Raw genomic sequence first — 14,578 nt, forward strand, 5'->3', positions numbered from 1 at the left:
TTAAAGGTCATGGGCTAAAAGAGATAGTAGAGACATGAACACAAAATTGACTGAGTGATAGAGAATGAATACTTGTTGAACAGGAGGAAGGTTTGTGTGGAGTTTCCCAGAGGTCAGTATTGGGATTTTTGCTTTTCTTATTGAATGTTAATGATCTAGATCTTGGTGTGGAGGGAACATTTTCCAAATTTGCAGATGACGCAAACTTGGATGAATCGTAAACTGTGATTAGAGTCAAAAAGTGCTGGAAAAGCACAGCAGGTCAGGCAGCATCCGACTCGTTGGTTCCTGACCTGCTGTGCTTTTCCAGCGTCACACGTTTTGACTGATCTCCAGCATCTGCAGTCCTCACTTTTCCCTGTAAACTGTGATTAGGACAGTATAGAACTCTAAAATTACACAGACAAATTGGTGGAGTGGGCAGATAGGGAGTAAATGAGTTCCAATGCAGCAACTGTGAGGTCCTATGTTTGGTAATAAAAACGTTGAATGACAATATATAATTCGGGATACAATTCTATAGAGAGAGTGGGAACAAATGGACCTGATATTTTATGTGCAAAGATCATTGAAATTGGCAGGACAAGAACTGATTCCTCACATCTGTTGAATCCTGCGTTCTGTTTGGCCCATCTCTGCTGCTTTTGTTTTGCCTAAATGTTATTATTTATTCTTCTTCCTTTTTAAGGTTGCTTTAAATCTACAATATCTCAATGCTGTCTGTAATATTTTTGAAAGACCTTTTTATAGACAGCATGTAGAGAGAATCAACTTCTTTTTTCCTCTAACAATATCTTTTATAGACACTTAACCACAATGAGATATCACTTCTTTCTTCACATTAAAATTTCTTACTCAGCTAAGTAAGGCACAAACATTTCCTTTCAGCAGCCTTCTAGACAGTCATCAAATGCCAGATGGGATACTATTCATCCCTTCCAGAGACACACAGCTACAGGCTACCTCACTGACTTTTCTTACTGAACTCTTAGGAAAATGTCAGAGATTTTTCTAGTCTTGTTTTACTGGATTCGTGGAACAGCTTAAGAGTTCTTTCTGGATTTAGTCTTGGAGACTACCAAATAAACTTGCCTTTTTGATGTTTAACATCTTGTACTTCTTCTGAATTGAAACTTTCACCCCCGGCCACGCTTTCTATTGACTGTGAAATCACTTCAGCATTTATCTCACCACGGAGGTTTTTGACTAATTTGCATGCTTTCCTAATATTTTGAACACTTACTTTTTCGAAAATGACTCTCTGACCTTTTGAGAAAAGTGAAGTGTCTGTTTCCACGCTGTACATCTCTATGACTCTAAAACTAAAGCCAGAAATGCATTTCCATCTACTTTAGAATCCAAGTTCCTAATAGTAATGACATATTATTAATCTTCATCAGTCTACCCTCCTTCAAAGATAGCTTTAAGAGGCATTTTCATTTCCTACCATTATGTATTCTCCTCAATATGTCTAGCTATGACGACAGCAATAATAATACACTTACATTAAGTGTATGACTTCCATAATAATCATATTCTAACAAGTCCATTTTGAGCAGCACATTTAGTCTCTTTCAGATTTTCTAATGGTAAAACATCTGTTATAAAACCTTCTTACAACATGAATGATTTTCAAATTATATGGTTTTGTCATCAACATCCAAAACAGCAGCCTTAAATAGAAATGTTTCAGGAAACTGAGTTTTTGATCCATACAATAAACAATAATGTAGGCTCAGCAGAATTCAAAATGTTGCAGAGTCAATACTAAGCTCAGTGTCTATTTCCTACTATTCAATAGTCTTCTAGGCGTGAGTTTAACTTTCAAGAAAACTGCTTGGTTGTTCCATCCCAATCTCATCCTCCTGCAACAATTCTGCACCAACATCAATGTCGCTGCATCTTAAATGGTTTATCGTAATCCAGTACTTTTAAAACTGGTCTGATGTGCAATATAAATATCAAGTAGTCAAAGGTACTCTGACATTCTTTTTCCAGTTAGATTTATAGAGTCATAGAGTCATAGAGATGTACAGCATGGAAACAGATGCTTCGGTCCAACCTGTCCATGCCAACCAGATAACCCAACTCAATCTAGTTCCCACCTGCCAGCACCCAGCCCACATCCCTCCAAGCCCTTCTTATTGATATACCCATCCAAATGCCTCTTAAATGTTGCAATTGTACCAGCCTCCACCACTTCCTCTGTCAGCTGATTCCATACACGAACCACCCTCTGTGTGAAAAGGTTGCCCCTTAGGTCTCTTCTATACCTTTGCCCTCTCACCCTAAACCTATGCCCTCTAGTTCTTGTCTCCCTGACGCCAGGGAAAAGACCTTGTCTATTTATCCTATACATGCCCCTCATAATTTTGTAAACCTCTGTAGGTCACCCCTCAACCTCCGACACTCCAGGGAAAACAACCTGTTCGGCCTCTCTTGATAGCTCAAATAATCCAACCCACTTCGTTTAAAAAAAACATCAGAATAGTTACATAACTCTCCAGAGATCGGCATCCCATCAGCAATCATCCTTTACTCACAAATACATAGCCTTTCACACGAGCACTGCCTCTCACTGAGTCAGGCATTCATGGGGTTAACTGAAAGAACTGCAGATGCTGTGAATCAGAAACAAAAACAGAAATTTCTGTAAAAATACATCAGATGACCCAACAATAAATAGCCTCTGCAATAATGTAGGCTAAGCAGACTTCAAAATGTTGCAGAGTCAGTACCAAGCTCAGCAATATGAGGTGTCAGTGGGGGAGCACTTTGGGACCAGCGACCATAATTCTATTAGATTTAAAATAGTGATGGAAAAGGATAGATCAGATCTACAAGTTGAAGTTCTAAACTGGGGAAAGGCCAATTTTGACGGTATTAGGCAAGAACTTTCAAAAGCTGATTGGGGGCAGATGTTCGCAGGTAAAGGGACGGCTGGAAAATGGGAAGCCTTCAGAAATGAGATAACGAGAATCCAGAGAAAGTATATTCCTGTCAGGGTGAAAGGGAAGGCTGGTAGGTATAGGGAATGCTGGATAACTAAAGAAATTGAGGGTTTGTTTAAGAAAAAGAAGGAAACATATGTCAGGTATAGTCAGGATAGATCGAGTGAATCCTTAGAAGAGTATAAACGCAGTAGGAGTATATTTAAGAAGGAAATCAGGAGGGGAAATGAGATTGCTTTGGCAAATAGAATCAAAGGAGAATCCAAAGGGTTTTTAACAAATACATTAAGGACAAAAGGGTAACTAGGGAGGGAATAGGGCCCCTCAAAGATCAGCAAGGCGGACTTTGTGTGGAGCTGCAGAAAATTGGGGAGATATTAAACAAGTATTTTGCATCAGTATTTACTGTGGAAAAGGATATGGACGATGTAGAATGTAGGGTAATAGATGGTGACACCTTGAAAAGTGTCCATATTACAGAGGAGGAAGTGTTGGATGTCTTGAAACGCATAAGGTGGATAAATCCCCAGGAACTGATCAGGTGTACCTGAGAACTCTGTGGGAAGCTAGAGAAGTGATTGCTGGGCCTCTTGCTGAGATGTTTGTATCTATGATAGTTACAGGTGAGGTGCCGGAAGACTGGAGGTTGGCTAAAGTGGTGCCACTGTTTAAGAAGGGTGGTAAGGACAAGCCAGGGAACTATAGAGCAGTGAGCCTGATGTTGGTGGTGGGCAAGTTGTTGGAGGGAATCCTGAGGGACAGAATATGCATGTATTTGGAAAGGCAAGGACTGATTAGGGATAGTCAACATGGCTTTGTGCATGGGAAATCATGTCTCACGAACTTGATTGGGTTTTTTGAAGAAATAACAAAGAGGATTGCTGAGGGCAGTGTGATAGATGTGATCTATATGAACTTCAGTAAGGCGTTCAACAAAGTTCCCCATGGGAGACTGGTTTGTATGGTTAGATCTCACGGAATACAGGGAGAACTAGCTATTTGGTTACAGAACTGGCTCAAAGGTAGAAGACAGAGGATGGTGGTGGAGGGTTGTTTTTCCAACTGGAGGCCTGTGACCAGTGGAGTGCCACAAGGATCAGTGCTGGGTCCTCTACTTTTTGTCATTTACATAAATGATTTGGATGCGAGCATAAGAGGTACAGTTAGTAAGTTTGCAGATGACACCAAAATTGGGGTGTAGTTGACTGCGATTACCTCAGGTTACCTCAGATTACAACAGGATCTTGATCAGATGAGCCAATAGGCTGAGAAGTGGCAGATGGAGTTTAATTCAGATAAATGCGAGGTGTTGCATTTTGGGAAAGCAAATCTTAGCAGAACTTATACACTTAATGGTAAGGTCCTAGGGAGTGTTTCTGAACAAAAAGACCTTGAAGTGCAGGTTCATAGTCCTTGGAAGTGGAGTCGCAGGTAGATAGGATAGTGAAGAAGGCGTTTGGTATGCTTTCTTTAATTGGTCAAGGTATTGAGTACAGGAGCTGGGAGGTCATGTTGCAGCTGTACAGGACATTGGTTTGGCCACTGTTGCAATATTGCATGTAATTCTGGTCTCCTACCTATCGGAACGATGTTATGAAACTTGAAAGGGTTCAGAAAATATTTACAAGGATGTTGCCAGGGTTGGAGGATTAGAGTCATAGGGAGAGGCTGAACAGGCTGGGGCCATTTTCCCTTGAGCATCGGAGGCTGAGGGGTGACCTTATAGAGGTTTACAAAATTTTGAGGGGCATGGATAGGATAAATAGACAAAGTCTTTTCTATGGGGAGGGGAGTCCAGAACTAGAGGGCATAGGTTTAGGGTGAGAGGGGAAAGATATAAAAGAGACCTAAGGGGCAACTTTTTCACACAGAGGTTGGTACCCGTGTGGAATGAGCTGCTAGAGGAAGTGGTGGAGGCTGGTACAATTGCAACATTTAAGAGGCATTTGGATGGGTATATGAATAGGAAGGGTTTGGAGGAATATGGGCCGGGTGCTGGCAGGTGGGACTAGTTTGGGTTGGGATATCTGTTCGGCATGGATGGGTTAGGCCGAAGCATCTGTTTCCATGCTGTACATCTCTATGACTCTATGAGATCTGGCAGCATCTGTGAAGAGAAATCAGAGTTAACATTTCTGAGGAAGGATCACTGGACCATAATGTTAACTCTGATTTCTCTTCACAAGATGCTGCCAGACCTGCTGAGCTTTTCCAGCAACTTCTGTTTTTGATTCAGGGGCTCACATTCAACCTTTTATGTCAGCCCATGCCTTCCTCATTGGACCAGATTAATAGCCCATTCAGGGACCTATATGTTATGAGATCCAACTGGCTAACCTCATTATAATTGCTAAGAAGAGACTCAATGGTACTGAAATTTAGATCAAATGTCTGATAAAATCTACTTATCCTGTTAAAAATCACACAACACCAGGTTAGAGTCCAACAGATTTATTTGGAAGCACAGGAGAAAGTGAGGACTGCAGATGCTGGAGATCAGAGCTGAAAATGTGTTGCTGGAAAAGCGCAGCAGGTCAGGCAGCATCCAAGGAGCAGGAGAATTGATGTTTCGGGCATGAGCCCTTCTTCAGGCTTTCGGATTGTTGCTTCTTCATCAGCCCACAACCACCTGATGAAGGAGCAGCACTTTGAAAACTGTTGTTTCCAAATAAAGCTGTTGGACTATAACCTGGTGTTGTGTGATTTTTAACTTTGCCCACCCCAGTCCAACTCCAGCACCTCCAAATCATCACTTCTCCTAATATATCGCAGAATTTTGTGTTTTGCCTTTAACCTTGGGAAAATTCAAGGTAACCTTTACTGTGTTTTTTTAGTTACTACTTGGCCCTATTGCACATTATGACCAAGTTAAATCAGTTTTGTTTTGGCACATTTGATTTTAGCCAATGTTTGACCAAATCTGTTCCATATTTGGGCGGCACGGTGGCACAGTGGTTAGCACTGCTACCTCACAGCGCCAGAGACCCGGGTTCAATTCCTGCCTCAGGCGACTGATGTGTGGAGTTTGCACGTTCTCCCCGTGTCTGCGTGGGTTTCCTCCGGGTGCTCCGGTTTCCTCCCACAGCCAAAGATGTGCAGGTCAGGTGAATTGGCCATGCTAAATTGCCCGTAGTGTAGCTAAGGGGTAGATGTAGGGGTATGGGTGGGTTGCGCTTCGGCGGGGCGGTGTGGACTTGTTGGGCCGAAGGGCCTGTTTCCACACTGTAAGTAATCTAATATAACCAACTAAATAATTTGTTCAAGTATTGTAAATGTTCTTACCAGATTTGATTGAATACATCCACAGTGTGTATGATTATAACATAGCTACATAATCCCTTGATTTTTGTCAGTTAGCCATTGAGAAATTGCTTGTGCATGGCTTTATGTGGATAAAGTCCATCTGGTGTGGCAATTGCTGATATTTCTTTGGCTGTATTTATCATTGGAACTTGCCAATATCCTTGATCTCTTTTCCTCACTTGAGCTAATTTTATTGGGCTCAGCCTATAAAGATATTGTTTTGAGTAATGAATCCCCTATATTAACATCATGTACACCCAAAGTTTTTTTTTAACTAGCCTATTTACACAAATTGATTTATCTATTTGTGAAACTTTTTGAAAATTATTTCAATCATTTTCTGGAAGACAGCAGAACATTTCATCTAATGTTTTGACTGCCACTGCATTACCCAATCCAACTTTAGAATTTGTAATTCTGGATTCATTCTGAAATGTTGACATTTCTATTTCATTACTGTAAATAAAGGTAAAGTTGCCATAGTCCTACTAGGCTATAGACTGCTCTTTTTAAAGAGAGATGACTGGTGAACATTTAACCTAAGGGTCACCATGCCTCTTTCAAAGGGGAGAAATAGAGAAGGAAGGTCCTTTATGATCACCTCTACCAATGCAGGAATTGAACCCACACTGTTGTTGGCACTGCGCTAAAAATCAGTCAGTTGTTTGACTGAGCTAATCAATCCTTCAGAATATGCAATCTGTCCTGACTGTTCTCCATCTCATTGTATCATTTTATCATGTTGACATAACAGACTTGCTGATGTTTCCTCCTATATGGAGTGCTCATTACATAACTCACATCACTGAATTTCTTTTTGAATTGATAAGATCCAGTGAACTTTGCTTATTATTGTTCCCCAAAAACAGATAAACTCGAGTGACATCTTGTCTCCAGCAACAGAATTCTGAGTTTTAGTCTTATGATCATCTGTAATCTTTGTTTCATTGTTTGTTGACCCTTTTCAAATTATTATTGGCCAACTCTCACACTTTGGTTAGCTTTCTCAGAAGTTTCACATGTAGGTCTGAGGTGTTTTCTCGAAACTTCTGGTTTTTTAAAAGTTGTCTTTAATTAATTTAAGTGGTCCTCACACCTCATGTCCATGTATTAATTTGAATCCTGTGGAGTCTTTAAAGGACACTTCATGGCAAACAATAACGAGGAAATTCCTTCATCTGAATTGCAAGCTAACTCTTGAAGACAAGCTCTAAGCACGGTCTTTAAATTTTTATACCATCTTTTTAATGCCCCTTGAGATTGTGGAGTGTAAGATAAAGATGCTGAAAATTAAAGCTGAATTTTAAGACACGGATTTAATAAATGGTTCCCCCTGTTTGACATGTATGGCGTGATGGACAAAATGGAACCACATCTTCATGTCATCCTGGCTCAAAAAATGTTTTATGATTTAAGCTGTATTCTTCTAATAATGAAATGACCTACTGTTAGAATTTTATGAGTCATTTGATTCTTAGATGAAACTACCACCCGATGAGTTACTGTCCATTCCTCATCAACTGGTATATGAGGTGGTCTCAATTACTTTATTAACACTGTGTCTTTTAAATAATAACTTTTGGGTATTGGCTTTGATTTTATTTCCGATTAGACAACTTCACAAAGACCTCTGAATTCAGGATCTATTATTTTTCCATTAAAGAATATGGGCTAAATACTTTACTCTCATTCTCTTTGTCTTTTTCCTTTTCATTTAAGTTTTCATAAATAGTGTCAGATATCTGCATTTGCAATTCAACTTGTTCTTAGATTCCTTCTCTTCCTGCTGTAACATCTCAGTTTCTTTTACTTCTGCCAGTTGTTTTGCCACCCTCAGTGAGGCCAATATTTTGGACTGAGCCAGACCACACTCTAAGATAAAATAATTTTTATCTGCAGGGATTTGATTCACTATTCCAACTGCAACCTCAGCACTAAATCCAATTCTGTAGAATGGGTCTGATTTGTAACCTTTGTGTGTATGTTCAATTAATAGCCCCTCAAAAAGATGCACTTTATCATGAGCCAGCACTAGCATCCATTAGTTTCAGTGTCTCTCAAAATCTTTATTGGTTTATCACCTTGTTTAGAAAAATAGGGAAATAAGTTTTAGAAACAAAATATTCAGAAACTTCAGTAGTCTGCTTTTCCTTATCAATAATTGAGTAAGCATTTGCTTGTCTGTGCTGAGTTATCTCTCCCATTCGTTGTAGGTTTCCAGAAAACATGCTCCACCTTTAGTGCAGTTGTATGCAGCAGTTTTTAAAGCTTTTATTATCCCATTTACTTTCCTGATGCACAATTTTCTGAGGATTACTTACGAGTTCCTAGAACTCCAATAGATCTTCCAATTAAGTTGGAACCACAATTACTTTTGGTATGTCCAATCTTATTACAACGAATGCATTTTTCTTGTATGGGTTTTAGCTTCTTTCCAGTTACCTGTATTTTTTTTAGATTAGATTACTTAGTGTGGAAACAGGCCCTTCGGCCCAACAAGTCCACACCGCCCCTCCGAAGAGCAACCCCACCCAGACCCATTCCCCTACATTAACCCCTTCACCTAACACTACAGGCAATTTAGCATGGGCAATTCACCTAATCTGCACATTTTTGGACTGTGGGAGGAAACCAGAGCAAACCCGCACAGACAGGGGGAGAATATGCAAACTCCACACAGTCGCCTGAGGTGGGAATTGAACCTGGGTCTCTGGTGCTGTGAGGCAGCAGTGCTAATCACTATGCCACCGTGCCACCTGTGTATTGGCATTCCTTTGTTTGTTCCCTAAAACTATATGTTTTCCTATTACCAGATATTCTTTTCCTCCAATTTCATTGTTAATTCCTATATGATCATTTCTCCACATGTAACAGTAAAGTATAATATCATCAGTATTTGCTAGAACCTTTGTCCCTTTTATTTGTGATACTTGATGTTCATCTAATTAGGTCATGAGGGTTGCCAGAATGCTATTTCAGAATTCTTCCATAACATGATTTCCCTCACATTCTCAAGATGTTTCTTAGTTGCAGTGATCAAAACTAATCAACCCATAATGTTTCTTTTCCTCAAGCAAATTCTACAAATATCTGCTTAGGTTTCTTTGTTAATGTTCCGAATTTTAATTGACAAGCTCATAGGCAGTGAGGATTGATGTTTTTATCAACAATTTCATGGTCTGCAAATCGTTCCCCTGACAAAGTAATCCATGGTCTCATAAGACCATAAGACATAGGAGTGGAAGTAAGGCCATTTGGCCCATCGAGTCCACTTCGCCATTCCATCATGGCTAATGGGCATTTCAATGCCACTACCCACACTCACCCTGTAGCTCCCTTAATTCCCTGCGAGATCAAGAATTTATCAATCTCTGCCTTGAAGACATTTAACGTCTCAGCCTCCACTGCACTCTGTGGCAATGAATTCCACAGGCCCACCACTCTCTGGCTGAAGAAATATTTCCTCATTTCCGTTCTAAATTGACCTCCTCTAATTCTAAGGCTGTGCTCACGGGTTGTAGTATCCCCGCCTAACGGAAACAAATTTCCAGCGTCTACGCTTTCTAAGACATGCATTATCATGTAAGCTTCTATTAGATCTCTCTTCAACCTTCTAAACTCTAATGACTACAATCCCAGGATTCTCAGTCATTCATCATATGTTAGGCCTATCATTGCAGGAATCATCCGTGTGAATCTCTGCTGGACACGCACCAGAGATCCAGGTTCATTGCCCTCAGGCAACTGTTGATGTGGAGTTTGCACATTCTCCCCCTGTCTGTGTGGGTTTCCTCTCACAGTCCAAAAATGTGCAGGTTAGCTGAATTGATTAGATTATTTACAGTGTGGAAACAGGCCCTTCTGCTCAACAAGTCGACACCGACCCGCCGAAACATAACCCACCCATTGTCCTACATTTACCCCTTTGCCTACGGGCAATTTAGCATGGCCAATTTGCCTAACCTGCACATCTTTGGAGTGTGGGAGGAAACCGGAGCAAACCCACGCAGACACGGGGAGAATGTGCAAACTCCACACAGTCAGTCGCCTGAGTTGGGAATTGAACCTGGGCCTCTGGCGCTGTGAGGCAGCAGTGCTGACCACTGTGCTACCGTGCCGCCCACCATGCTAAATTGGCCATGCTAAATTGCTTGTAGTGTTAGGTGTAGGGGAATGGGTCTGGGTGGGTTGCTCTTTGGAGGGTCGGTGTGGACTTGTTGGGCTGAAAGGCCTGTTTCTACCAATGTCTCAGCAACATCAATGCTATTTTGAAAGTCCAAGTCTGATAACATGCTTCACATGAAATGTCCCATTTTTATGTCCAGCACTTTCAGTGCTCTTTTCTTTAAGAACTCACAGATCTGTATTAAATTAAATTGATTTCTCTCCCACAAGATCTTCTATTTTCTTATGATCCCAAGTGATGTTGACATTGGACAAATCAGATCACAGAATAAAACTTGACTTGATAGACTATTGTTTTAATTTTTGTAATTTGGCTAACATTGTGATTATTCATTGAATATGTTCTTATGAGGCAGCTGATATACTTTTAATACAATTTAAATTATTACACAATAGAAAAGAAATAAGACAATTTTAAGACAATCTTAAACAACAAAATGAAAGCTTCAAACCTTTTTCTGGCAATCTCCTTCACTGACATTCCACTCCAGGGATAATTTACTCTTATTTTCTCTTTAAAGTTGGTCTTTAATTTTAGGGATTGCTGGTGCCACATTTAATCAAATACTGATTCCCCCCGCCAAGTACAGATTGCAGAGTATCAAGCTCTCCAGGAGATAGAAATGTGCATGTCTCCTGCTGCAATATGAATAATGTGATGCCTGCCATGCTGAATAGTTGAAAATATGTAGAAGTGAGGGGGTTGGAGTGTGAGATTGGCATCATTGCCACTCCTGCATTCTGATTGCTGATGAGTGACCTACATGGCTTTGGTGCATCGGGCAGAGTGAGTGAGGTGGTTAGAGGTTTCAGTTGAAGATGCATTCCCCGACCTTGGCCCCTTGTGTGAGTTTTTTTTTGTGATACTGGTTTCTGGGTTTCAAACTTTGGGAATTCACTCCCCTGGTCGTCATCTTACACTGCCTTCATAGAGTACATCTTCCTGGTCCCAGGAACATGTCCTCTTTCACCCTATTAACATCTTAGACTAAAGTCTGAAAACTAGGTAAAAACAAGGTCTGCAGATGCTGAAAACCAGAGTCTAAATTAGAGTGGTGCTGGAAAAGCACAGCAGTTCAGGCAGCATCCGAGGAGTAGGAAAATTGACGTTTCGGGCAAAAAACCTTCATCAGGAATAGAGGTAAGGTGCCTGCAGAGTGGAGAGATAAATGAGAGGAGGGTGGGGGTGGGGAGAAAGTAGCATAGAGTTCAATAGATGAATGGGGGTGGGGATGGAGGTGATAGGTCAAAGAGGAGGGTGGAGTGGATAGGTGAAAAGGAAGATAGGCAGGTGGACAAGTCATGAGGGCAGTGCTGAGCTGGAAGTTTGGAACTGGGGTGAGGTGGGGGGGGGGGGGAAGGGGAAACGAGGAAACTGGTGAAATCCACATTGATGCCCTGGGGTTGAAGTGTTCCGAGGCGGAAGATGAGGCATTCTTCCTCCAGACATCAGGTGGTGAGGGAGCGGTGGTGGAGGAGGCCCAGGACCTCCATGTCCTCGGCAGAGTGGGAGAGGGAGTTGAAATGTTGGGCCAGAGGGTGGTGGGGTTGATTGGTGCGGGTGTCCCAGAGATGTTCCCTAAAGCGCTCTGCTAGGAGGCGTCCAGTCTCCCCAATGTAGAGGAGACCAAATCGGGAGCAACGGATACAATAAATGATATTAGTGGATGTGCAGGTAAAACTTTGATGGATGTGGAAAGCTGCTTTGGGTCCTTGGATGGAGATGAGGGAGGAGGTGTGGGCGCAGGTTTTACAATTCCTGCGGTGGCAGGGGAGAGTGCCAGGATGGGAGGGTGGGTTGTTGGGGGGCTTGGACATGACCAGGTTGTCACGGAGGGAAAGGTCTTTGCGGAAGGCGGAAAGGGGTGGGGAGGGAAATATATCCCTGGTGGTGGGGTCTGTTTGGAGGTGACAGAAATGTCTTTGGTTGATGTGGTTTATCAAAGGTTGGTAGGGTTCTTGTTACAGTTGGAGGGGTGGGGTTTGAGGGCGGAGGTGCAGGATGTGGACGAGATGCGTTGGAGGGCATCTTTAACCACGTGAGAAGGGAAATGGCGGTCTCGAAAGAAGGAGGCCATCTGGTGTGTTCTGTGGTGGAACTGGTCCTCCTGGGAACAGATACGGTGGAGGCGGAGGAATTGGGAATACGGGATGTGGTGGAACTGGTCCTCATCGAGACACCACCCATGCTGTCCATCTCCTTCAAGAGTTCCGTTTCCCCGGCCCCTAACGCCTCATCTTCACCATGGATATCCAATCACTCTACATCTCCATCCACCATGACCAGGGCCTCCAAGCCCTCCATTTCTTCCTCTCCCAACGTCCCCAATAGTACCCTTCTACCGACACTCTCATTCGTTTGGCTGAACTGTTCCTCACCCTTAATAATTTCTCCTTCGAATCCTCTCACTTCCTCCAGACCAAAGGGGTAGCCATGGGCACATGTATGGGCCCCAGTTATGCCTGTCTCTTTGTTGGTTACGTAGAACAGTAGTTACCGGCACCACTCCCCACCTCTTCCTCCGCTACATTGATGACTGCATTGGTGCCACCTCGTGCTCTCGCAAGGAGGTTGAGCAATTCATCAACTTCACCAACACATTCCACCCCGACCTTAAATTCATCTGGATCATCTCTGACACCTCCCTCCCCTTCCTGGATCTCTCCAACTCTGTTAATGACGACCGACTTGACACTGACATTTTTTATAAACTCTCTGACTCCCACAGCTAACTGGATTACACCTCTTCCCACCCTACCTCCTGCAAAAATGCCATCCTGTGGCCCGTTGTGATCCCCAGCATTTGTGGCTTTCAGTACAGATTCCAGCATCTGCAGTAATTTGTTCTTAAACTAAATTCTCCAGTGCCACATAGGAAAAAGTCGATGTCATCTCTCTTTGGCATATTGTACCATTGCATGCCTTTCCTGTAGGTTTCAACACCTACTGGAACCTTATGGCACATTAAGAGGGAATAGCTGCCTTTAAGAAAGTTCATTACGCTGGATGTACACACACTGGCCATCAGCTTAGTATGCAGCCAGACAGCAATGTGGCTCTTTGCAAATCTCTTCATTTTTATTTACTTATAGAAAACTTTACAATTTGTATGTTACTTGCTAGTTTACCTGCATATTCTATAGGTTTCCTCATTATCAATTCCCTAGTTGACCTTTCTTGACTCTTAGAACCCTCCCACCTTTGAGTTTATTAAACATTTAGGGAATTTTGTCTTTTAAAGGTTAACCTTTGCTAGTTAATTACAACTGGGCCACTTTTCCATTGGTTTTTTTTTATTCCTCAGGGGAATATCTGATTGTTGAGAACTACCAATGACTTCTCTTAATGTTTGATGTTGTTTGATGTACCATTACGTGTTTTAATCAAATTTCTTAATCTACCTTCGTCAAATTGTCCCTCAAAACTTTGCAATTAGCTTTGTTTAAATTTAAGATTCTTATTGTGCAAAATCCAGTGCAGACATGCCATGTTTCCTATCATATGACAAATATTTGGGTGATTATTCCCACAGTTAATAACTGGCAGAAAATCTTATGTCAAACCCAGAGCGAATTTGTGTTAAGTGCCTGATTGTTAGTTGGTAAAGGAGGTGAGCAGGAGTCACTCTTACTCAGTCATAGAATTATTCGCAAAGTGAAACATAACGCATGCATACCCTCTAACCCCACAAACAAAATGATGATCAACTCAACAATGACATACGTGGTAAGAGCAGAAGTAGGCTATTCAGCCCATCATGTTTTCTCTGTTTTTCAATGCGATTGTGGCTCATCTGATAATCCCCACTCCCTTGCCTTTTCATCAAAACCCTTCATTTCTTTGCTGGTGAAAAATCTCATCTGTCTTAGCCTCGAGTATTCGTAATGACCCAGCCCTTCTAATCCACCTTCTAGAAGTACATAACAAGGAAGAGATTTGTAAATATCAGCACAGGTTTTTTTAAAGACAGGTTCTGGGAAATTTATAGGAAAGAATAACAAAATTAGAGACATTAAACAAATAATTTGTATCTGTATTCACAGCAGAAAACACAAATTCATTTCTCTCTAAACTTGTCCACATTGCTATCTCTCTCCCATCTGTAAATGCATCCTTGATACCTACCTACCTCTTTGAT

The sequence above is a fragment of the Chiloscyllium punctatum genome, chromosome 20 (assembly GCF_047496795.1).
Source record: "Chiloscyllium punctatum isolate Juve2018m chromosome 20, sChiPun1.3, whole genome shotgun sequence".
NCBI lineage: Eukaryota > Metazoa > Chordata > Chondrichthyes > Orectolobiformes > Hemiscylliidae > Chiloscyllium > Chiloscyllium punctatum.